This window comes from Nerophis ophidion, linkage group LG21 (genome assembly GCF_033978795.1).
Source record: "Nerophis ophidion isolate RoL-2023_Sa linkage group LG21, RoL_Noph_v1.0, whole genome shotgun sequence".
NCBI lineage: Eukaryota > Metazoa > Chordata > Actinopteri > Syngnathiformes > Syngnathidae > Nerophis > Nerophis ophidion.
This window is the reverse complement of record NC_084631.1, coordinates 12,480,850-12,505,649: the sequence shown is the minus strand read 5'-3', so window position 1 is coordinate 12,505,649 and position 24,800 is coordinate 12,480,850. Positions and strand designations below refer to the sequence as shown.

Genomic DNA, 24,800 nt, shown 5'->3' with positions numbered 1-24,800 from the left:
TGCAGAGGTTGTCAAATCTGGACAACAGACTGGCAAAAGCAACGTCCAACTTGTCTTATGGTGGAAAAACGGGTCTGATGTTGATGCAGGACAGACTGGATGGTGGACAGGTCGGTAACTCACTTTGGTGTGCTGTCTGGTTCCATCTTGGTCGGAACGTACTGTTATGTTATACTGGGGAAGGAGACTGCACAGCAACGGGATGTCAACGTCAACAGATTTATTGATACTTGATGATTACGTGGAGTGTGTATGCTAATATGTGTTTGCATGAATGCCTGTGTAGAATTACCATATGGGAATACCGTGAGGTTTGTTGAGGTGCGTGTTGGATGTTCAGCGTCCAAATCCGAGTGGGGAAGAAGCCAGGGGAAGTCCAAGGTCCAAGCGGGGGTCAAAGGCCGGAGAGAGGGTCCGAAAGTCCAAAGTTAGGTCGAGGATCCAGAAGGGCAAACAGGTCCAGGAGGGAAACAGCAGTGGTGACACGAGCGCTGTGGGAAGAGCGGGAGAAACCAGGATCAGGGGAACGAAAGGCAACAAGGAAACAGGCAACGAGTGAGATCAGGAGGTTTGTCAGAGATGTGTAGCTTACAGGTAGTAGATTACGTTCCGACATCGAAGAGTCACCGTCGACCGTCTTTATACTGTCCTCCTTCATCAATGCCAGGTGTGTCAGACGTTGATTGCCGTCGGCTGCGGCGGAGAGTGGGCGCGGTCTTCTTGATGAGCGCAGGGGCGTGTCTGGTGTTCCCAGCAGAGGGAAGCACGGATTGTGTGTGTCACAACATAATGTTTAAAAAACTGTCATATTGAGTGTGGGAGTATACTGTCACAGTGAGTAAAACCTAATTTTTGTATTTGCAAACTTTACAAAAACAACTAATACTATTAAAACTCACATGGATTTAATATTACAGGCATTTTTAGACATTTTATATGTGTGGTTTAGGAATTATAATGGAATACATTTGTATTGCTTTGTTTGCATTATCTTAGGATTCTATTGAGTAAAAAGATAGTTGTGTTTTTGCAAACCGTACAATATATAATTTTCCCTAGTATAACTCACCAAGATACATTTCTCTAGGCAATCTTAGCCATTTTGCACTGTTGATTTAGGAATTATGTTTGTATAACTGTCATTTTGAGTGTGACTGGATACTGTCACAATGAGTTAAACACACATTTTTGTTTTGCAAACCTTACAAAAACAACTGATTCTAGGGAAACTTATATAGGTACAATAATACAGGCATTTTTAGACATGTTTGGTGTTGGAGTTATTGCATTTGTCCAGTAAAACTAACTAAGATAAATATCTTTAGGCATTATTAGCCATTTTGCATGTGTATTTTTGAAGTTATGTTTGAATACATTTTTATTGCTTTTTTTCACATTGTCTCAGGATTCTAAAAACATTATTGTCATATTGAGTAAAAAAATACTTTTTGCATTTGCAAGATTTAAAAAAGCATATGTTTCGAGTAAAACTCCCAAAGATGCATTATTTCAGGCATTATTAGCCATTTTTCATGTGTGGTTTAGAAGTTATGTTTAAATAACTGTCACATTGAGTGTTACAGTATACAGTCATTGTGACGGGTCTCCAGCCGTCATCGTGTGGGTTGCTGTGACACTCGATACAAGACGCATCGTAGCAGGTTTGACTATGATTTATTATTTCAATAATCATGTCTTCTTGCCCGTCTGTCGCGCCAATTTCTAGCGCGCCGGCTCTTCCTGCTCGTCGCGGCGCACCTTTCGGTGGCCGGTTGTTGCGTCTTCCGCGGGGTGGCATCTCGCTCTGGGTTGATCTCATCGCTCTCGTGGTCTTTGTTGTCGGGTCGTTCCTCTCCTACTTCTGCCACGATTGCTCCTCCCTCTCCCCTTTCATGCTGCAGCAGAAGATGCAGGGATTGAGCACAAGTGTGTTGCATACGCGCCTGACTGATGGCTGTAGTGTCGCTCCAGCGGTGCCCCGCTTCTCCGCTCTGCTGCATGTTCCGCCTCCTGGCAGCCATCTTGGGCAGGACCACCATTTGCCCTGGCCCGATGTCGGCTCATCGGCTCCGCCTCTCCACAGGCCTCCATCGCAAAACTCAAGCCGGGCTTCAGTCCAGCTGGGCTACCCCCCCCCCCCCCCCCCCAATACTTCTTTTGAAGAAGGGGGGTGGGGGGGCTTGTCCTTTTCTTCTGACACCTCTTCGACTTTTTCTTTGTCTTTTCCTTCATCCCTTTCTTTATCTTTGTCTTTCTTGCCCTCTTCATCTTCCTCCGGCTCATCCTCACCATGCTCCTCTTCATCATCATCTTCCTCTTCCTCATCGGATTCATCTTCTTTCTCAATTTCTTGAGTTCCTTCCACTTCTTCTTGTTTAACTTTTTCTTTGTCCTTTTTGACTTTTTCGTTGTCCTTTTCTTGCAGTTCTCCAAGTATTTATTCTTCTTTCTCAAATTTTTGAGTTCCTTCCACTTCTTCTTGTTTACTTTTCCTTTGTCCTTTTTGACTTCTTCTTCGTCCTTTTTTTGCATTTCTCCAAGTATATCTTTTTCTTTCTCAATTTCTTGGGTTACTTCAACTTCTTCTTCATCTTCATCATTTTCTTCATCATCTTCCCAAATTTCTTCAATTATTTCTTCTTTCTCACTTTCGTGAGTCTCTTCGACCTTGTCTTCATCTTACCGCATTTCTTCATTCTCAATTTCTTGAGTCTCTTTGACTTTTTCCTTGTCCTTATCATTTCCTTGAATTCTTTCAGACATATCTTCTCTCTCAATTTCTCGAGTTCCTTAGCCTTTTCCTTCATCTTCATCTTCTTCTTTATCTTCGTCCTTTGCTTTATCTTCAAGTGCTACCCCTTTTTCAATTTCTTGAGTTTTTCCATTGTTTGATTCTTCTCCAGCACTTTCCCGAATGTCTTCAAGTATTTTCTCTTCTTTCTCACTTTCTTGAGATTCTTTAACTTTTTCTTCTTCTTTAGCTTCCTTATCTTCATTATTTTCTTTATCTTCAAGTGCTTCTCCTTTCTCAATTTCTTGAGTTTTCTTATTGTTGTCAGTCGAGGGCGCCTCCGCTGCACTGCCGTTCTCATCAACTAGCAGGTCACACTCTTCCTTCCTCTTCCTGGCCGACAGCTTGCCCTGGTGGTCTGCAGATGTTACTGCCGCCTGTTCAGGTCCGCGTTCTAAGTGGGCGGTCTCGGCGCCGGCTTCCCCGGTGTCTTCCCCGGCTTTTTCTTCGGAGGGGCACTCTTCCTTCTTCTTCTCGGCCGACAGCTCGCCCTGTTGGTCTGCCGATGCCACTACCTCCTGTTTCGCCTTCCCAGTGGACGGTGTCGGCTTCTATTCCGGGGGGCACTGGTCGCCTCCCCCCATCCGGTCCACCAGCGCCTGCAGTCTCTGGGTTTCCTGACACTTTTCTGCCAGCATTTTGGTGTAACTGGCGACGAGAGCCCAGATGACGTCATCGTCCTCCGCTTTTGAATGGCGCCACAACGTGGGCGCTTCTGTGACGGGTCTCCAGCCGTCATTGTGTGGGTTGTTGTGACACTCGATACAAGACGCATCGTAGCAGGTTCGACTCTGCTTTATTATTTCAATAATCATGTCTTCTTGCCCGTCGGTCACGCCAATTTCTAGCGCGCCAATTTCTAGCGCGTCGGCTCTTCCTGCTCATCGCGGCGCACCTTTCGGTGGCCGGTGGCTGCGTCTTCCGCGGGGTGGCATCTCGCTCTGGGTTGATCTCGTCGCTCTCGTGGTCTTTGTTGTCTGGTCATTCCTCTGCTACTTCTGCCACGATTGCCCCTCCCTCTCCCCTTTTATGCTGCAGCAGAAGATGCAGGGATTGAGCAAAGGTGTGTTGTGTAAGCACCTGACTCTGATGGGTGTAGTATCGATCCAGCCGTCCCCCGACTCTCCGCTCTGCTGCATTCTCCACCTCCTGGCCGCTATCTTGGGCAGGACCACCGTTTGCCCCGGCTCGCTGTCGGCTCGTCGGCTCCGCCTCTCCACAGTCATATTGAGTAAAACCGAATTTTTGTATTTGCAAACCAAAGAAAAACAACTGTTTCCAGTAAAACTCACATGGATTCAATATCACAGCCATTATTAGACATTTTGCACGTTTGGATTAGGAATTATGTTTGAATACATTTTTATTAATTTTTTCGCATGATCTCAGGATTCTAAATACATTACTGTCAAATTGAGTAAAAAATTACTTTTTGTTTTTGAGAACCTTACTAAAAAATGTTTTTTTTTTCCAGTGAAACTCACAAAGAAACATTTCTTCAAGCAATATTAGACATTTTGCATGTGTATTTTTGGAGTTATGTTTAAAAAACTGTCATATTGAGTGTGACCGTATATTGTCATAGTGAGTAAAACTACATTTTTGTATTTGTGAACCTTTCCAAAATACCTGATTCTTGTAAAACTCACATCAATTCAATATTACAGTCTTTTTAGACAGATTTTATGTTTGGTGTTGAGTTATGTTTATATACATTTCATAGTTAGTATGACAGTTATACTGTTATGTTTAATTAAAAAAACTAACTTGTTTCTTTGCAAATCATACAAAAGATCATGTTTCTAGTAAAACTAACAAATAAAAATATCCCCAGGCATTATTTGCCTTTTTGCGTGTGTTGTTTAGAAGTTATGTTTGAATACATTTGTATTGCTTTTTCGCATTATCACATGATTCTAAGTACATTACTGTCAAATTGAGTAAAACATTTGTCTTTTTTTTTTTTTGGAACCTTACCAAATGTTTTTTTTTTTTTTACAGTGAAACTCACAAAGATACATTTCTTCAGGCATTATTAGCCATGTTTCATGTGTGCATTTAGAAGTTATGTTTAAATAACTGTCATATTGAGTGTTACAGTATACAGTCATATTGAGTAAAACCAATTTTTTGTATTTGCAAACCATAGAAAAGCAACTGTTTCTAGTAAAACACACATGGATTCAATATTACAGGCCTTTTTAGACATTTTGCACGTTTGGATTAGGAATTATGTTGGAATACATTTTATTGCTTTTTTTCCGCATTATCTCAGGATTCTAAGAACAGTATTGTCATATTGTGTAAAAAAAATCCTTTTTGCATTTGCAAGATTTGACAAAGCATATGTTTTGAGTAAAACTCCCACAGATGCATTATTTCAGGCATTATTAGCTATTTTTCTTGTGTGGTTTAGAAGTTATGTTTAAATAACTGTCATATTGAGTGTTACAGTATACAGTCATATTGAGTAAAACCTATTTTTTGTATTTGCAAACCATAGAAAAACAATTGTTTCTAGTAAAACTCACATGGAATCAATATCACTGGCCTTTTTGGACTTTTTACACTTTTAGATTAGGAATTTTGTTTAAATACATTTTTATTGCTTTTTTCGCATTATCTCAGGATATTGAGTACATTACCGTTAAATTGTGTAAAAAAAAATACTTTTTGTTTTTGCAAACCTTACCAAATGTTTTTTTTCCAGTAAAACACACACATATACATTTTTTTCAGGCATTATTAGACATAGTGCATGTGTATTTTTGGAGTTATGTTTCAAAAACTGTCATATTGAGTGTGACCGTATACTGTCATAGTGAGTAAAACCAATTTTTTCTATTTGTGAACCTTTCCAAAATTCCTGATTCTAGTAAAACTCACATAAATTCGATATCACAGAATTTTTTAGACAGCTTTTATGTTTGGTTTTGGAATTATGTTTGCTTTTTTCGCATTATCTCAGGATTCTAAAAACATTATTATTCATATCGAGTAAAAAACTACTATTTACAAATTACAAAAGCATATACATCCTAGGATTGTAAGTACATCCCTGTCAAAATGAGTAAAACATTACTTCTTGTTTTTGCAAACTTTACCAAATGTTTTTATTTCCAGTAAAACTCACAAAAATACATTTCTTCGGACATTATTAGACCTTTTTGCATGTGTATTTTTGGAGTTATGTTTCAAACACTGTCATATTGAGTGTGACCATTTACTGTCATAGTGAATAAACCTAATTTTTGTATTTGTGAACCTTTCCAAAATACCTGATTTTGTTAACACTCACATAAATTCAATATTACAGGCTTTTTTAGACAGATTTTATGTTTGGTTTTGGAGTTATGATTATAAACCTTTCATATTCAGTATGACAATTATAATGTTGTATTGAATAAAAAATTAACTTGTGTCTTTGCAAAGATTACAAAAATCATTTTTCTAATACAGTGGTTCTTAACCTTGTTGGATGTACCGAACCCCACCAGTTTTAAATGCACATTCACCGAACCCTTTTTTAGTGAAAAATATAATGTTTTTTGTTTTCAAATTCAACACAAAGTTATTTGTTTTTTTTTACTGGTGCACAAAATGAAGCGTGCATGAGCATCACCTTGTTAGAAAAAACAAAACCAACACAGTAAAAATCAGATGGAAATTAGAGGGAACATTGTTTGGAGGTATCCATAATATTCTGACATGGAGAAGTTTTATTTTCACGATGAGTTGGATGTGTCTTGACCTCCGCGGCAGAAGCTCCGCCGATCCCCTGATCCCGACCCACCGAACCCCTAGGGTTCGATCGAAGCCAGGTTAAGAACCACTGTTCTAGTACAACTAACAAAGATAAATATCTGTAGGCATTATTAGCCATTCTGCATGTGTTGTTTAGAAGTTATGTTTGAATACATTTTTATTGCTTGTTTTGCACTATCTCCTGTCAGAGAGAGTTTCAATTCCCACCTCCGTAAGAACTTTGAACATGTCACGAGGGAGGTGCTGTACAATGAGTCCGAGTGGACCATGTTCCGCACTTCTATTGTCAAGGCAGCTGATTGGAAATGTGGCCGCAAGGTAGTTGGTGCCTGTCGTGGCGGTAATCCTAGAACCAATAGGTGGACACTGGCGGTGAGGGATGCCGTCAAGCTGAAGGAGTCCTATCGAATTTTTTTGACTCATAGGACTCCGGAGGCAGCGGACAGGTACCGACAGGCCAAGCGGTGTGCAGCTTCAGCTGTTGCAGAAGCAAAAACTCGGACATGGCAGGAGTTCGCAGAAGCCATGGAAAACAACTTACGGACGGCTTCATAGCTATTCTGGACTACTAGCCGCCGCCTTAGGAAGGGGAAGCAGTGCACTGTCAACACCGTGTATGGTGGGGATTCTGCTGACCTCGACTGCGGATTTTGTGGATCGGTGGAAGGAGTACTTCGAAGACCTCCTCAATCCCACTAACACGTCTTCCTATGAGGAAGAAGTGCTTGGGGGCTCTGTGGTGGGCTCTCTTTTTTCTGAGGCTGAGGTTGATGAGGTAGTTAAAAAGCTCCTCGGTGAGACCCGCCCGGAGTTCCTTAAGGCTCTGGATGCTGTTGGGCTGTCTTGGTTGACAAGACTCTGCAGCATAGCGTGGACATCAGGGACGGTACCTCTAGGCTACGCTGGATAGTCGAACCTTGGACTCAGGAGGAACAGTGTGGTTTTTGCCCTGGTCGTGGAACTGTGGACCAGCTCTATACTCTCGGCAGGGTTCTGGAGGGTGCATGGGAGTTTGCCCAATCATTCTACATGTTCTTTGTTGACTTGGAGAAGACATTCAACTGTTTCCCTTGGGAAGTCCTGTGTGGAGTGCTCTGCGAGTATGTCTGATTGTGGTGGTTCGCTCTCTGTACAATCAGTGTCAGAGCTTGTTCCGCATTACCGGCAGTAAGTCGGACACGTTTCCAGTGAGGGTTGGATTCTGCCAAGGCTGTCCTGTTCTGTTCATAACTTGTATGGATTAAATTTCTATGCACAGTCAGGGTGTTGAGGGGTTCCGGTTTGGTGGCTGCAGGATTAGGTCTCTGGTTTTTGCAGATGATGTGGTCCTGATGCCTTCATCTGGTCGGGATCTTCAGCTCTCACTGGATCGGTTCGCAGCCAAGTATGAAGCGACCGGAATAAAAATCAACACCTCCATGGTTCTCGCCCGGAAAAGGGTGAAGTGCCATCTCCGGGTTGGGGAGGAGACCCTGCCCCAAGTGGAGGACTTCAAGTACCTAGGAGTCTTGTTCACGATTGAGGGAAGAGTGGATCGTGAGATCTAGAGAAGGATCGGTGCAGCGTTTTCAGTAATGCGGACGTTGTATTGATCCGTTGTGGTGAAGAAGGAGCTTAGCCGGAAGGCAAAGCTCTCAATTTACCGGTCGATCTACGTTCCCAACTTCACCTATGGTCATGAGCTTTGGGTCATGGCCGAAAGGACAATATTACGTGTACAAACGGCCGAAATGAGTTTCCTCTGCCGGGTGGCGGGGCTCTCCCTTAGAGATAGGGTGAGAAGCTCTGTCATCTGGGAGGAACTCAACTTAAATCCGCTGCTCCTCCGCATCGAGAGGAGCCAGATGAGGTGGTTCGGGCATCTGGTCAGGATGCCACCCAAATGCCTCCCTAGGGAGGTGTTTAGGGCACGTCCAACTGGTAGGAGGCCACGGGAGGACCCAGGACACATTGGGAAGACTATGTATCCCGCCTGGCTTGGGAACGCCTCGGGATCCCCTGGGAAGAGGTAGATGAAGTGGCTTGGGGGAGGGGAAATCTAGGCTTCCCTGCTTAGACTGCTGGATTCATGCAATTTTTTACCCAATTTGACAGTAATGTACTTAGATTCCTGAGATAATGCGAAAAAAGCAATAAAAATGCATTCCAACATAATAACTAATCCAAACGTGCAAAATGTCTAAAAATGCCTGTGATATTGAGTCAATGTGAGATTTAATAGAAACAGTTCTTTTTCTATGGTTTGCAAATACAAAAATTAGGTTTTTACTCAATATGACTGCATACTGTAACACTCAATATGGCAGTTATTTAAACATAACTCCTAAACCAAACATGAAAAATGGCTAATAATGCCTGAAATAATGCATATTTTGGAGTTTTACTCAAAACATATGCTTTTTAAAATCTTGCAAACGCAAAAAGTAGTTTTTTTACTCAATATGACAATAATGTTCTTAGAATCCCGAGATAATGGGAAAAAAGCAATATAGATATATATTTTTTTATTTTTTTATTTTTTTATTCATTTAAAAAAAATGTATTTAATTATAAAAAAAAAAATTGATACCTTAATTATGTTTTTTTTTGTTTGTTTTTTGTTTTTTGTTTTTTCCCACTCCCTCAGGGGGGGACTTCGACAAGGCGGTTGCTGGCTGTTCCATCTCCATCTTTGGGGTCCCTGCGGGTGGGGTGGGTGGTTCCAGCAGTCCTCCGCTGGGTGGTCCTGTGGCGGCTGACTTCGGTTGGGTGGCCTGGTGTGGACCGCGGGTGGGGTCGTGGTGGCCCGGGTGCTGGTGGGGCAGGGGCAGTCTTCCCGTCCGGCTGCGGGGATTCTCTGGGTTCCCCCGCGCGGGGCGTCCCGTCTTTCTGCCCGGGTGGGGGGTTGTCTCTCGCTGGCTTGGGGTCTGGCCGTCCACTGCTTCTCTCGTGCCCTGTCCTCTGCAGGGCGCGTCTGTCTGAGGCCTGCTGCTGGCTCTTTCGTGCGGCGCGGTGGGCCGGGCTCTGGGGTTCCCGTCGGTGGCGGCCTACCTTCGTGGGGCCGGTGGTCCCTGGTTCCATGGGCGCCACACCTGCTGTTTGGGTTGGGCTCTCTGGGCGGCTGGGGCCGTACTCTGGCTGCAACGCACACTGGGAGTCAAAGATAGTGTACATACAAACACACATATACTCACACACACACACACCGTTATTCATACATACAAACGTACATACTGTACATAGGTACCTACACTCCCACATACATACACAAATACAGTACATACCTACATATTCCAAGTTCGTCCATCTACACGCACATTCACGGTACAAACATAGATATACTGTACATATACATGTACTGTACAAACATTCATATACACATTCTGTTCATATACACGTACATATATATACATACACTCATGCACATAATCACGTTTCATCAAACATATATCCTAGGGTAAACTGGGTAACACATGGCATACTGACAAAGCTTAACCTATTGTTACTATAACAACCTATAAGATTAATATAGGTTGCCTATCTCTCTTCCCCTCCATCTTTTGGTATTCCTTTTTTTTAATCTATTTATTTTTTATCTTCCTAGTTATCATTTTGTATACGTATTGTTGCATTTGTTCAACTGTATTGTTGATAATAGAGGTAAACTATTGGTATTTTTCATAATCAATAGCGCTTTTTCTATTGGTATTTGTATTGCTCCAGTTGTAGTGTAAAAATGCTCATTGTCATTTCTATATTATTATTTATTTTACTAACTGTTTCTTTGCTATCACTTTTACGATCAGATTTGTAATATCGTATGTGCTGGTGTTGTTCTATTGTTGTTGTTGTGTTTGTTGTTATTGTGGTGTTTGCTGTTGTTGTTTTTGTCTCTCTGTCTAATCCCCCTCTTATCCCCACAATTTCCCCTCTGTCTTCCTTTTTTTCTCTTTCTATCCCCTCCTGCTCCGGCCCGGCTGCACCAAATGATAATATAAATATATTTAATAAAGTCAAATTCAAATAAGGCAACAAGAGAAGTATCCTACACTTCTCTTTTGTAAAGTAAATCTGAACAGCCGATATGGGCATCTACATCAACTATATGATTTGTCTGAGAAGCTGGACAGGACAAAAAAAAATTAAAAAAAATACAAATAATTTAAAAAAAAGAATCCTGAGATAATGTGAAAAAAGAAATACAATGTATTCAAACATAACTTCTAAACTACACATGCGAAATGGCTTATAATGCCTAGTTATATTTATCTTTGTTAGTTGTACTAGTAAAATTATATTTTGTAAGGTTTTCAAAGACACAAGTTAGTTATTTTTTATTCAATATAACAGTATAACTGTCATACTAAATATGAAAGGTTTATAAACATAACTCCAAAACCAAACATAAAATCTTTCTAAAAAAAACCCTGTGATATTGAATTCATGTGAATTTTAATAGAATCAGGTATTTTGGAAAGGTTCACAAATACAAAAATTAGGTTTTACTCACTATGACAGTATACGGTCACACTCAATATGACAGTTTTTGAAACATAACTCCAAAAATACACATGCAAAATGTCAAATAATGCCTGAAGAAATGTATCTTTGTGTGTTTGGTAAGGTTTGCAAAATTAAAAAGTAATTTTTTCCTCAATTTGACAGGAATGTACTTAAAATCCTGAGATATTGCGAAAAAAAAGCAATAAAAATGTATTTCAACATATTTCCTAATCCAAACGTGCAAAATGTCTAAAAATGCATGTGATATTGAATCCATGTGAGTTTTACTAGAAACAGTTGTTATTCTATGGTTTGCAAATACAAAAATTGGGTTTACTCAATTTAACTGTATACTGTAACAGTCAATATGACAGTTATTCCAAAATGTTGTTCCAAGTTGTTCCAAGAAGGCGGCGCCCTGACGGGCTACAGCATGGAGGAGCTCTGGGTAGAAATGGAACATTTGGCAAAAATACTGGACAATTCTGCAAATTTCATGGCTAGCTTACAGCCTGGACACTCCGTGATCACTTACAACCGCCAGACAATTCTGGATGTGGATTGATCGGGCCGTTTTGGACTGAAAGACGCGTGTTTGTTGAACCTACTTGCTAGCATGGAAATACTTCGCCGGCTACATCCAGCGGCCTGTGAAGCTGCGGAGTATAGTACCAGCGGAGGCCGTCTACGGAACAGATGCTAGCGGTGTGATCGGAAGCAGAAACGCAGATTCTGAGCAGGGCTAAAAACAAAGCAAAAGGCCAATCCCCACAGAACACCACTTCCCTCCATCCTGAAGCCGGATTTAAATGGAAGACACGAGCCTACTGGTCTGGGTAAGGAGTCAGTTAAGTTAGAACAATTTTGTTCTGTTATGACTGACATGTGTTCTACTGAGCTGGCAAACTATGATGCGTTCAGTTTATCAAAGCACCAAGCAAACAATCAGAAAATTCCCGTTATATCAAAACCTAGAAATGGTCGTAATTTTTTTAAGTGCACTACGTATAATAAACGCAACATTATTAATATTGCTACTACGGATAATTTGATCAAAAACTCCTTAAAAAAGCCCACTACATATAATATAGGTTTTTTAAACATAAGATCATTATCTCCCAAAACCTTATTAGTTAATGAGGTCATCTTAACGTCATCGGTCTCAGTAAAACCTGGCTTAAACCAGACGACTTTTTGGCGCTAAATGAGGCATCTCCCCCTAACTACACGAATGCGCATATTGCCCATCCCTTTGGTTGGGGGTCGCACTAATATACAACAAAAACTTTAACCTTAGTCCTAACATAAATAATAAATATAAATCGTTTGAGGTGCTTACTTTGAGGTCCGTCACAACGCTGCCTCTATACCTGGCTGTTATCTACCACCCCCCAGGGCCCTATTCGGACTTTATCAATTAATTTTCACAGTTCGTTGCTGATCTAGTGACACACGCCGATAATATAATTATAATAGGGGACTTTAATATCCATATGAATACCCCATCGGACCTACCGTGCGTGGCGCTCCAGACTATAATTGATAGCTGTGGTCTTACACAAATACTAAATGAATCCACGCATCGCAACGGTAATACGATTGACCTAGTGCTTTTCAGTTTTTCCAAAGTTATGATACTCCCGTATACTAAAGTAATGTCCGATCATTACCTTATAAAATTTGAGGTTCAGACTCATGTTCGGCAAGTTAACAATAATAATAACTGCTATAGCAGTCGCAACATTAATGCTGCCACAACGACAACTCTTGCTGATCTACTGCCCTCCGTAATGGCACCATTCCCAAAGTATGTGGGCTTTATTGATAACATCACTAACAACTTTAACATTGATAGTATAGCACTGCTGAAGTTAAAAAAGGCTCCTAAAAGGAGCCCCATGGTTTACAGAAGAAACTAGAGCTCAGAAATTTTCATGTAGGAAGCTGGAATGCAAATGGCGCATGACTAAACTTGAGGTGTACCATCGAGCATGGAGTGATAGTTTAATAACTTATAAATGCATGCTTACCTTAGCTAAAGCTAAATATTACTCAAATATCATCCACCTTAATAAAAAAAATCCTAAATGTTTGTTAAGTACGGTAGCATCGCTAGCCCAACAAGGGACTCCTTCCAGTAGCTCCACCCACTCAGCAAACGACTTTATGAAATTCTTTAATAAGAAAATTAAAGTAATTAGAAAGGAGATTAAAGACAATGCGTCCCAGCTACAACTAGTTTCTTTTAACACAGATACGACTGTATACACGGCAGATACTGTCCTCCAAAATAGTTTGTTTTGAGGAAATAACATTAGAAGAATTGTTACACATGTAAATGGAATAAAAAAAACAACATGTTTACTTGACCTACTTTCTGGGAAACTTATCAAGGAGCTCTTTGTATTATTACGTCCATCAGTGCTAAATATTATAAACTTTCCTCTGGCACTTTTCCCCTAGCATTCAAAAAAGCGATTATTCATCCTCTCCTTAAAAGAACTAACCTCGATCCTGACCTCATGGTAAACTACCACATTCCCTTTATTTAAAAAATCCTCAAAAAAATTGTTGCAAAGTAGCTAAATGAACACTTAGCGTCTAACAATCTATGTGAAACTTTTCAATCCAGTTTCAGGGCAAATCACTCTACGGAGACAGCCCTCGCAGATATTACGAATGATCTATTGCCAACAATGGATTCTGATGCGTCATCTATATTGCTGCTCCTCCATCTTAGCGCTGCTTTCGATACCGTCGATCATAATATTTTATTAGAGCGTATCAAAACACAAATTGGTATGTCTGGCTTAGCCCTGTCTTAGTTTAACTCCTATATTACTGACAGGATGCATTGCGTCTCCCATAACAACGTGACTTCGGACTATGTTAAGGTAACATGGGGAGTTTCCCAGGGTTCGGTCCTTGGCCCTGCACTCTTCAGCATCTACATGCTGCCGCTAGGTGACATCATACACAAATATGGTGTTAGCTTTCACTGTGATGCTGATGACACCCAACTCTACATGCCCCTAAAGCTGACCAACATGCCGGACTGTAGTCAGCTAGAGGCGTGTCTTAATGAAATTAAACAATGGATGTCCGCTAACTTTTTGCAACTCAACGCCAAAAAAACGGAAATGCTGATTATCGGTCCTGCTAGACACAGACCTCTATTTAATAATACAACTTTAACATTTGACAACCAAACAATTAAACAAGGCGACTCTGTAAAGAGCTAGCTTCTGTACCCGAGGATCTGACCGCCAAGTGCCCTGCCTTCGGCTGCCGCCCAGCTCACATTACACCTGACCTCTATGGACCCTACTATGGGTGGTGAGCCCATTGGAGGGGTGACCAACGTTGCCTCTTTCGGCTGTGCCCGGCCGGGCCCCAAGGGAATAGGCCCGGCCACCAGGCGCTCGCCATCGTGCTCCACCTCCGGGCCTGGCTCCAGAGGGGGGCCCCGGTGACCCGCGTCCGGGCGAGAGAAATCTGGGTCCATGTTTTGTCTTCTTCATAGAGGTCTCCCTTAGAGATAGGGTGAGAAGCTCTGCCATCTGGGAGGAACTCAAAGTAAAGCCGCTGCTCCTTCACATCGAGAGGAGCCAGATGAGGTGGTTCGGGCATCTGGTCAGGATGCCACCCGAACGCCTCCCTAGGGAGGTGTTTAGGGCACGTCCAACCGGTAGGAGGCCACGGGGAAGACCCAGGACACGTTGGGAAGACTATGTCTCCCGGCTGGCCTGGCAACGCCTCGGGATCCCCCGGGAAGAGCTAGACGAAGTGGCTGGGGAGAGGGAAGTCTGGATTTCCCTGCCTAGGCTGTTGCCCCCGCGACCCGACCTCAGATAAGCGGAAGAGGATGGATGAATGGATGGATGGACTCTGTAAAGACTCTGGGTATTGTCTTCAACCCAACTCTCTCCTTTGAGTCACACATTAAAAGCGTTACTAAAACGGCCTTCTTTCATCTCCATAATATCGCTAAAATTCGCTCCATTTTGTCCACTAACGACACTGATATCATTATCCATGCGTTTGTTACGTTTCGCCTCGATTACTGTAACGTATTATTTTCGGGTCTCCCCATTAAAAGATTACAGTTGGTACAAAATGCGGCTGCTAGACTTTTGACAAGAACAAGAAAGTTTGATCATATTACACCTATACTGGCTCACCTGCACTGGCTTCCTGTGCACTTAAAATGTGAATATTAAGGTTTTACTACTTACGTATAAAATACTACACAGTCTAGCTCTAGCCTATCTTGCCGATTGTATTGTACCATATGTCCCGGCAAGAAATCTTCGTTCAAAGGACTCCGGCTTATTAGTGATTCCTAAAGGCCAATAAAAGTCTGCGGGCTACAGATCGTTTTCCGTCCACATATGCGGTCTTCTCCAAGGTTTCTCATAGTCATCATTGTCACCGAAGTCCCACTGCGTTTGAGTTTTCCTTGTCCTTATGTGGGCCCTACCGAGGATGTGGTAGTGGTTTGTGTTGTGGTTTGTGCAGGCCTTTGAGACACTAGTGATTTGGGGCTATATAAATAATCATTGATTGATTGATATTTAAACATAACATCTAAACCACACTGTGAAGATCTTTGACCTCGATCCTCCGTTCCTTTACAGGAAACATCACACCTTGGCTCAGTGGTTTACACTCTTTTATTCTTTTACAACGTTCTGAGTTCTTTTTTCAGCTTTTCAGCTTCTGTCTCTCACGCTCAACAGCGTGCTCCTCCGTCTGGCTCTCACTCCCCGTTTGCCAGCCCCATCATGGTTTCCAACGCTGCTGATAAAGGAAACAGGTGATTAGATAACTCGTCCCAGCTGAGGTATCTGCTCACCTGATTGCTGCTTCACGACCGGCTGCCGCACATGCTCCGCCCGCAGGGGGGTTGTAGGACACGCCCCTCTCCACATGCCTCCATCGCCCGATTCAGGCCGGGCAGTCGTCCGGCCGCGGCCACTCCCCCCCCTCCCCTGGGCGAGAGAGGAAGTCGGCCACGGCCATCTGACTCCCCGGCCTGTGGACCACCCAGAAGTTGTAAGGCTTTAGCGCAATGTACCACCGGGTGATCCTTGCGTTGGTATCCCTCATGCGGTGGAGCTACTGGGGCGGTTTGTGGTCTGAAAAGAGGCTGAAGGCGCGCCCCAACAAGTAGTAACGGAGGGCCCCCACCGCCCACCGGATAGTGAGGCATTCCCTCTCCACCGTGCTGTACCTCGCCTCTCGGTCCGGAAGCTTACGGCTGAGATATAACACGGGGCGGTCAACCCCCTCCACCTGCTGGGACAGTACCACCCCCAACCCCCAGCTCCCGACTCGACGCGTCCGCCTGCAGACAGACAGGGATGTCAAAATTAGGCATGTGTAGCACCGACTCCTCACAAAGTGCTTTTTTCACCTTCTCAAATCCCTGCTGGCACTGCTCCGTCCACTGGACCAGTTCGGGAGCACCCTGTCGGGTGAGGTCAGTTAATGGACCAGTCCAATCCACGAACCGTGGAATGAACCTCCGGTAGTACCCTGCCAGTCCCAAGAACTGCCTCACCTCACTTTTTGTCTTGGGAGGTGGACAGGCTGCGATCGCCGCCGTTTTGTCCACCTGCGGCCGCACTTGCCCTCCCCCCAAGTGGTACCCCAGATACTGTACCTCGCTCCATCCAACCGCGCACTTCGCCGGGTTGGCAGTGAGCCCCGCCCGCCTCAGGGACTCGAGCACCGCCCCCACCCGCTGCATGTGCTATTCTCAGCTGTCACTCTGGATGATGACATCATCCAGGTAAGCAGCCGCGTATACAGCGTGGGGCCGCAGCACCCGGTCCATGAGTCGCTGGAACGTAGCAGGCGCACCGAACAAGCCTAACGGTAGTGTTACGAACTGGTACAAACCGTCCGAATTGGAGAAGGCCGTTTTTTCCCTGGACTCTGGTGATAAGGGAATCTGCCAGTAGCCCTTGGTTAAATCCAGCGTGGTGGAAAAATTAGCCGTGCCCAGCCGATCTAGGAGCTTGTCGACCCGAGGCATTGGGTATGCGACAAAACGTGACTGATCATTCACCCTGCGGTTATCTACACAGAAACGTAGTCCCATCCTTTTTCCCTACCAAAACAATGGGACTACACCATGCGCTGTGAAAATATTCTATCACTCCCATTTCAAGCATTTTTTTTTAAATTCCTGTCGCATAACTTTACGCTTGTGTTCGGGGAGCCTATATGGCCGAGACCGCACCGTAACCCAGTGTGGTGTTGGATAAGCTTCGTGCGGCCGGGCCGCGGGGAAAACACGTCAGAAAAACGCCGCTGTAACTCAGCTACCTCCGCCCGCTGTGCCAATGTGAGCTGGTTGTCACAGGAAAGCAGAGGGGTGGGTCCAGAGTGCAGGACCTCTGGCCCCAACTCCTCTTCCTCCTTCACCACCGTCGCCTGTTTCCATGCCTTCAGCAGATTGATATGATATAATTGTGTGTCCCCCCGACGGTCCGAGCGCTGAACCTCGTAGTCCACATCACTCACTTGCTGTGTGACCTCAAAGGGTCATTGCCACTTTGCAAGTAATTTAGAGCTTGAAGTTGGAAGCAATACAAGCACTTTTTCTCCCAGTGTGAAATTACACAGTTGAGTCCCCTTGTTGTACGTGCGGCGCTGACGCTCTTGAGCACGGAGCAAATTCTCGCGTGACAAGTGCCCCACCTGGTGGAATTTGCTCGCATGTCAAGAACATACTGTATTTCACTTTTGCTGGAGCTTGGACTCTCCTCCCAGCTTTCTTTAATAATGTCCAAGACTCCGCGAGGCCTCCGGCCATACAATAACTCGAACGGTGCAAAACCAAGCGAGGCCTGGGGTACCTCCCGCATCGCAAACATGAGGGGATGCAACCATTTATCCCAATTTGGTTTATCCTTGTGAATAAATTTACAAATCATTGTTTTCAGCGTTTTATTCAGCCGCTCCACCAGCCCATCCGTTTGCGGATGATACATGCGAATCGATTTTATCCCCAATAATCCGTGCAGTTCTTTTATTATGCGCGACATAAAGGACGTGCCCTGGTCAGTTAGGATCTCTTTCGGGATCCCAACTTGCGAAATTACCTTAAACAATGCTTGCACAACACTTTTGGCGGAAATGGAGCGCGGCGGCACTGCCTCGGGATAGCGCGTCCACTATGACTAAAACAAAGCGATATCACTGTGTGCTCGGGTGAAATAGTCATTCTCTCGAATGGGACCTCTATGAGGGGTAATGGGCGTAATGGTGCCTTTGGGGTGGCCGCTGGATTCACCAGCTGGCAGTCCGGGCCGACGGCGCACCAGCGGCGCACATCCGCCCGGAGGCCTGGCCAATAGATTTAGTGTCTTGTCATATCCCATATGTCCAGCCATCTGGAAAACCATTTCCCGGTGGCGTTGTGGCACCAATAACTGGGTGCATTCCTCCCCTGTTTGCGTGTCACGGACCATCGGTAAAGTCTATCCCTAATTACTGAAAAATGAGGGACTACCCGCGTTTTCCCCGGGCACCAGCTGACTGTTAATAAAGTCGACCTGGTCCCAGGCCGCAAGCAAGGTTTCATCACGGGACTATTCGAGGGGAAAGTCCTCCGTAGGTGACCATCGAGGAGCCGGGGGGCCTCCCGCGAAGCCCCCGCCGGTTCCCGCTCGGCTTTCCCGGATGAAACCGCGTCGCCACAAAGAAAAGTGTGAATATTCCCCTCTCCTACTGTCCATGAACGCACCCCCACACATTGTGCCAATAATTCGTGCCCAAAATTACGTGGTGCAAGAGGTGCGTACTTACAGCTAACTCAACTTTATGTTTTTTTTTGCCATATGCAATTTCCACTGGTACAGTCGGATATTTGTGCACATCCCCATAAATACACCTGATTTTCACCCGTGTTGCTTGCCTCAAAACCCCGGGCCGAACCAGTTTCTGGTGGATCAAGGACTGTTTACAGCCGGAATCCACTATCGCCCGGTATGTACCCCCTTGTAACCTTATCGGTATAGGGTACATCTCTCTGTGATCGGGCGCAGTTGCTGGAGGCCCGACAACCCGCATCACCTGCCCCACCTCCATCAGGGAGCACGCCCTGCACACGCGACTGGGCTGTCCGCACCCCCAATACACCGGGCCCGGTAATTGAGGTGCACTTTGTTGTGGAAGCCCCCCATCCGCAGCGTCGGCACCCTGCAACATGTAAACACAAGCAGGTTTATAACATTCCCATTTCCCCCCTTTTGTGGTGTGTGAGTAGGTGTGAGTGTGTGTGTGTGTATTTTGCTTTGTGTCGGCCTGGGTAACCTGTCCGTGGCGACCGGACGACTTCGCTCCCTCCACCCCTCCCCATCGTGGGGCGAGTCGACGGCGGGGTGCTGCAGCGGGTCCCGTGGCAATTCTTGGTGTCGCCTTCCGCTGTACTGCCATGTGTTCCTCCGCTAGTTTCACGGCTACCTTGACGTTTGTGGGGCTGTGGTATTTGACCCAGGCTGCGGTCCTCGTCGGGATGGCGTCCAGGAACTGCTCCAGGATTATGGCTTCCAGCATCTCCGGGTCCTGTCCATTTGGCTGGAGACATCTGGTTGCTGCGTCTCTCAGCCGATGTGCGAAAACAAATGGGCGGTCCTCTGGCTCCAGCCTTATCGCCCGGAACCTTCTTCTGTGGTCCTCTGTGCTGCTGCCAACCCGGTCCAGAATGGAATGAAAGAGGTTTGCGTATTGCATGCGGGCGGTTGCCGGGAGACTCATCACCGCCCGCTGCGCCTGCCCCACCAGGAGCGGCAGCAGCTTCACGCCCCACTCCTCTTCCGGCCATCTGCTCGACACCGCAGTCGCCTCGAAGACGTCGAGGAACATCTGTTGATCCCCCCCCTCCACCATGCGCTTCATGGTCGACGTTCCTCCCGTTGCCTCTGCCCTCTCCATCAGCGTTTTCAGCAGTTGCGCCTGCTGCTGACTCGCCGCTGACACCTGAGCCAGCACTTGGCCAAGCTCCTCCAGCGGGGTTGGTGCCGACATATTTTTGTGGGTCCTGTCCTTTGTTGGGTGCCACTGTGAAGATCTTTGACCTCGATCCTTCGTTCCTTTACAGGAAACACCACACCTTGACTCAGTGGTTTAATCTCTTTTATTCTTTTACAACAGTTTCAATCAGAGTTCCTTTTTCAGCTTTTCAGCTTCTGTCTCTCACGCTCAACAGCGTGCTCCTCCGTCTGGCTCTCACTCCCCGTTTGCAAGCCCCCTCATGGTTTTCAACGCTGCTGATAAAGGAAACAGGTGATTAGATAACTCGTCCCAGCTGAGGTATCTGCTCACCTAATTGCTGCTTCACGACCGGCTGCCGCACATGCTCCGCCCGCAGGGGACTCGTAGGACACGCTCCTCTCCACACACACATAAACACTGGTTAATATTGCCTGAAATAAGGCATTTTTGGGAGTTTTACTTAAAACGTGTGCTTTTTTAAATCTTGCAAATGCAAAAAGTAGTTTTTTACTCAATATGACAATGATGTTCTTAGAATCCTGAGATAATGCGAAAAAAGCAATATAAATGCATTCAAACATAACTTCTAAACTATACATGCAAAATGGCTTATAATGCCTGGACATATTTATCTTTGATTGTTAGTCAGCTACAATCGGGCGGAAGGTGGGGTACACTCTGGACAAGTCGCCACCTCATCGCAGGGCCAACACAGATAGACCGACAACACTCACACTCACATTCACACACTAGGGCCAATTTAGTGTTGCCAATCAACTTATCCCCAGGTGCATGTCTTTGGAAGTGGGAGGAAGCCGGAGTACCCGGAGTACCCGGAGGGAACCCACGCATTCACGGGAAGAACATGCAAACTCCACACAGAAAGATCCCGAGCCTGGATTTGAACCCAGGACTGCAGGACCTTCGTATTGTGAGGCATAATTGTCATACTAAATATAAAAGGTTTATAAGCATATCTCCAAAACCGAACTTTACCAGAATCAGGTAATTTGGTCAGGTTCACAAATACAAAAATTTGGTTTTACTCACTATGACAGTATACGGCTCTCTGAGCTGCCACCTTACCATGGTAGAGGAGTTTGCGTGTCCCAATGATCCTAGGGGCTATGTTGTCCGGGTGCTTTCATGCCCCCCGGTAGGGTCTCCTAATACAAACAGGTCCTAGGTGAGGGATCAGACAAAGATCAGCTCGAAAACTTCTATGGATACACAACAAAATGGACTCAGATTTTCCTCGCCCGGACGCGGGTCACCGGCGCCCCCCTCTGCCGCCAGGCCCAGAGTTGGGGCACGATGGCGAGCGCCTAGTGGCCGGGCCTGTCCCCATTGGGCCCCTGCTGGACACAACCCGAAGAGGCAACGTGGGTCATCCCTCCAATGGGCTCACCACCCATAGCAGGGGCCATATAGGTCAGGTGCATTGTGAGCTGGGCGGAAGCTGAAGGCAGGGCACTTGGCGATCCGATCCTCGGCTACATACGCTAGCTCTTGGGACGCGAAGCGTCACCTCACTGGGGAGTAAGGAGCGAGAGCTAGTGCGCGAGGTAGATAAGTTCCAGCGCACAGCAAGGGCTCTGGAACCAGTTCTCTCGAGAGAGACTGGACTCTCTTTCACTCTGGCGTTGCCGGCAGTGAGAGGCGAGGGGCTGGGGTGGCAATCCGTGTTTCCCCCTGGCTCAAAGCCTACACGTTGGAGTTCAACCCAGTGGACGAGAGGGTAGCTTCCCTCCGCCTTCAAGTGGGGGAACGGTTCCTGACTGTTGTTTCTGCTCACACACCAAACAGCAGTTCAGAGAACCCACCCTTTTTGGATACACTCTAGGGAGTACTGGAAAGTGCTTCCCTGGGTGAATCCCTTGTCCTACTGGGGGACGTTTATGTTGGCAACAACAGTGAAACCTGGAGAGGGGTTATGGGGAAGAATGGCCACCCGTATCTGAACCCGAGTGGTGTTTTGTAATTGGACTTTTGTGTTCGTCACATATTGTCCATAACAAACACCATGTTCAAACATAAGGGTGTCAATATGTGCACTTGGCACCAGGACACCCTAGGATCGACTTTGTAGTTGTGTCATCGGATTTACAGCCTCATGTTTTGGACACTCAGGTGAAGAGAGGGGCGAAGCTTTCTACTGATCACCACCTGGTGGTGAGTTGGCTGCATTGGTGGGGGAGGATGCCGGTCAGACCTGGCAGGCCCAAACGCATTGTGAGGGTCTGCTGGGAACGCCTGGCAGAGTCTCCTGGCAGAAAAAATGTTTCAATTCCCACCTCCAGAAGAACTTTGAACATGTCACGAGGGAGGTGCTGGACATTGAGTCCGAGTGGACCATGTTCTGCACATTTATTGTCAAGGCGGCAGATTGGAGCTGTGACCGCAAGGTAGTTGGTGCCTGTTGTTGCGGTTACCCCGTTGGTGGACACCAGCAGTGAGGGATGCCATCAAGCTAAATAAGAAGTCCTATGGGGTTCTTTGGGCTCATAGGACTCCGGAGGCAATGGACGGTTAACGACAGGCCAAGCGGTGTGCAGCTTCAGTGGTCGCGGAGGCAAAAACTCTGACATGGGAGGAGTTCGGGGAAGCCATGGAAAACGACTTCCGGGCGGCTTCGAAGCGATTCTGGACTACCATCAGGAAGGGAAAGCATTGCACTGTCAAGACCGTGTATAGTGCGGATGGTGTTCTGCTGACCTCGACTGCAGATGTTGTGGATCGGTGGAAGGAATACTTCAAAGACCTCCTCAATCCCAAGCAGTGCCTGGGGGCTCTGTGGTGGACGCTCTTATTTCTGCGGCTGGGGTAGCTGAGGTAGTTTAAAAAGCTCCTCAGTGGCAAGGCCCCGGCTGTAGATGAGACCCGCCCGGAGTTCCTTAAGGCTCTGGATGCTGTGGGGCTGTCTTGTTAGACAAGACGCTGCAGCACCGCGTGGACATCGGGGGCAGTACCTCTGGTTTGGCAGACCGGGGTGGTGGTCCGTCTATTTAAGAAAGGGGATCGGAGGGTGTGTTCCAACCATCGTGGAATCACACTCCTCGGCTTTCCCGGTAAGGTTTATTCAGGTGTACTGGAGAGGATGCTACACCGGATAGCCGAACCTTGGATTCTGGAAGAACAGTGTGGTTTTCATCCTGGTGGACTGTGGACCAGCTCTATGCTCTCGGCAGGGTTCTTGAGGGTGCATGGGAGTTTGCCCAGCCAGTCTACATGTGCTTTGTGGACTTCTCTCGGGATGTCCTGTGGGACTCAGAGAGTATGGGGTATCGAACTGTCTGATTGGGGCGGTTCGCTCCCTGTATGATCAGTGTCAGAGCTTCGTCCGCATGGCCGGTAGTAAGTCGGACACGTTTCCAGTGAGGGTTGGACCCCGCCAAGGCTGCCCTTTGTCACCGATTCTGTTCAGAATTCAGAATTTCTAGGCACAGTCAATGCGAATGAGGGGTTCCGGTTTGGTGGCCGCGGGATTACATCTCTTCTTTTTGCAGATGATGTGGTCCTGATTGCTTCATCTGGCCGGGCTCTTCAGCTCTCACAGGATCGGTTCGCAGCCAAGTGTGAAGCGACTGGGATGAGAATCAGCACCTCCGAGTCCGAGTCCATGGTTTTCGCCCGGAAAAGGGTGGAGTGCCACCTCCTGGTTGGGGAGGAGACCCTGCCCCAAGTGGAGGAGTTCAAGTACCTCGGAGTTTTATTCACGAGTGAGGCAAGAGTGGATCGTGAGATTGACAAGCGGATTGGTGCGGCTTCTTCAGTAATGCGGACGTTGTATCGATCCGTTGTGGTGAAGAAGGAGCTGAGCCAGAAGGAAAAGCTCTCAATTTACCGGTCGATCTTCGTTGGGTCATGACCGAAAGGACAAGATAACGGGTACAAGCGGCCAAAATGAGTTTGCTCCGCCGGGTGGCGGGGCTCTCCCTTAGAGATAGGGTGAGAAGCTCTGTCATCCGGGAGGAACGCAAAGTAAAGCCACTGCTCCTCCACGTCGAAAGGAGCCAGATGAGGTGGTTCTGGCATCTGAACGCCACCCTAGAAAGGTGTTTAGGGCACGTCCAACCGGTAGGAGGCCATTGGGAAGACCCAGGACACGTTAGGAAGACTATGTCTCCTGGCTGGCCTGGGAACGCCTCGGGATCCCCCGGGAAGAGCTAGACGAAGTGGCTGTGGGGAGGGAAGTCTGGGCTTCCCTGCTTAGGCTGCTGCCCCCGCGACATGACATAGGATAAGAAGAAGAAGATGGATGGATGGATGGCCTGGAGATATTTCTCTTGTTAGTTTTTCTAGTTAAATGATCTTTTGTAAGGTTTGCAAAGACACAAGTTTGTTTTTGTTTATACAATATAACAGTATAATTATCATACTGAATATGAAAGGTTTATAAACATAACTCCAAAACGAAACATAAAATCTGTCTAAAAAAGCCTGTAATATTGAAATTATGTGAGTTTTAACCAGAATCAAGTAGTTTGGAAAGGTTCACAAATACAAAAATTAGGTTTTTGAAAAATAACTCCAAAAAAACAGATGCAAAATGTCTAATAATGCCTGAAGAAATATATCTTTGAGAGTTTTACTAAAAAAAAAAAAAAAACATTTGGTAAAGTTAGCAAAAGCAAAAATAAATGTTTTCCTCTTATTTCACAGGAGTGTACTTACAATCCTGAGATATTGCGAAAAAAGCAATTAAAATGTATTTTAAAATAATTCCTAATCCAAACGTGCAAAATATCTAAAAATG

At 45.8% G+C, this 24,800-nt stretch overlaps 1 long non-coding RNA gene across 1 annotated transcript in view; it reads right to left on the bottom strand.

Annotated features, from left to right (window-relative positions):
* Nucleotides 1-294: 294 nt before the first annotated feature.
* LOC133539447 (uncharacterized) overlaps nt 295-24,800 on the bottom strand; it is a 32,353-nt gene continuing 7,847 nt past the window's right edge. The window contains exons 2-3 of the long non-coding RNA XR_009803384.1: nt 593-741; nt 295-491 (exon numbers count right to left, since the gene is read on the bottom strand). This is a non-coding gene — a long non-coding RNA (uncharacterized LOC133539447). The remainder of the gene's footprint in view (nt 492-592; nt 742-24,800) is intronic.